Raw genomic sequence first — 1,300 nt, forward strand, 5'->3', positions numbered from 1 at the left:
TCTCCTCTTCGGGCTGAGCCCGGCCGGGCTCCGTGGGTAAAAGCCCGGCCACCAGGCGCTCGCCTTCGTGCCCCACCTCCAGGCCTGGCTCCAGAGGGGGGCCCTGGTGACCCGCGTCCGGGCGAGGGAACACCAGATCCAATGTTTTTTGACATCATAAGTGGTCTTCGGGCTGCGCTTTGTCTGGTTCCTCACCTAGGACCTGTCTGCCTTGGGTGACCCTACCAGGGGCATAAAGCCCCAGACAGCATAGCTCCTAGGATCATTGGGACACTCAAACCCCTCCACCACGATAAGGAAGCAGCCCTTTTTGTGTCTGTATTTAGTGCCAACTTTCAAACCAAAAAAATGAAGTTAGAATTTTTCAGTAATCTTTGATTTAGATGTGGAAAGAGCAACAGAGAATCAATTTTAATTATTTTTGTTTTGTTTAAATGGTAAATGGACTGAACTTATAGAGTGCTTTATCAAGTCCCTTTAGACCCCAAAGCGCTTTTACACTTAAGAYGTTCACCCAGTCACACTCACATTCTAGTTAGGTTATGGTCTAAATGCTACATAAAATAGGAAAAAGTAATTTGTATTTCTATATGAATAATTTGTTATGTAACAATTATTTTACAATTATTGACAGAAATTGGCTCTTGGCTTGGACCAAGTTTTGAATTTTAGCCCCCTATAAGTTGTGATAGATGGTGTGTAAGAAAAATTCAAACTTTCCAAAATCTTCCCCAGGGTTCAGCCTCCTCTTACTCCTCTTTGTCCTGTTTAGGACCGCTACCAGCTGCCTCCATTYGTTTCTGTAACGGGTCACATGTTGTCCTTCACCCAAGGTAAGATTCATGCCCTGCARCTCTGATGTCACCGCCCATCACCGTGTTGTTCTGGGCCTTTCCTGTTTCCTCTGACTAGGTGATGTTCATCACAGTGCTAGGTTAGGGATACGCTGACGGTCCATCCTCACCGTGTGTAATCTGTAGTWCTCACACCATCAGCCTAAAGGTGGTTAGGGCCTTGATTATCAGAGCACCACAGATCAGTCATTAGGCTGATGGTCCTCTGTGAAAACAGAGAYAATCAGGACCCTAACGRTTGTAAGGCTGATGGTCCTCATCTGCATGTGAACAGTGTTGGTTGTCATTGTTAAGCCTGTTTGTCCACCATGTGGAGGCAGTGCTTATAAGGTTGAGTTTACCTGAAACTCGAGAGACAGAATGTTTTTTTCAACAAAGAACTCGTCCAGAGGACCTGGATTATTGAGATGCATCAGGACAATTTTATTTATTTATTTATTTATTTA

Source organism: Austrofundulus limnaeus, unplaced genomic scaffold (assembly GCF_001266775.1).
Source record: "Austrofundulus limnaeus strain Quisiro unplaced genomic scaffold, Austrofundulus_limnaeus-1.0 Scaffold335, whole genome shotgun sequence".
Classification (NCBI taxonomy): Eukaryota; Metazoa; Chordata; class Actinopteri; order Cyprinodontiformes; family Rivulidae; genus Austrofundulus; species Austrofundulus limnaeus.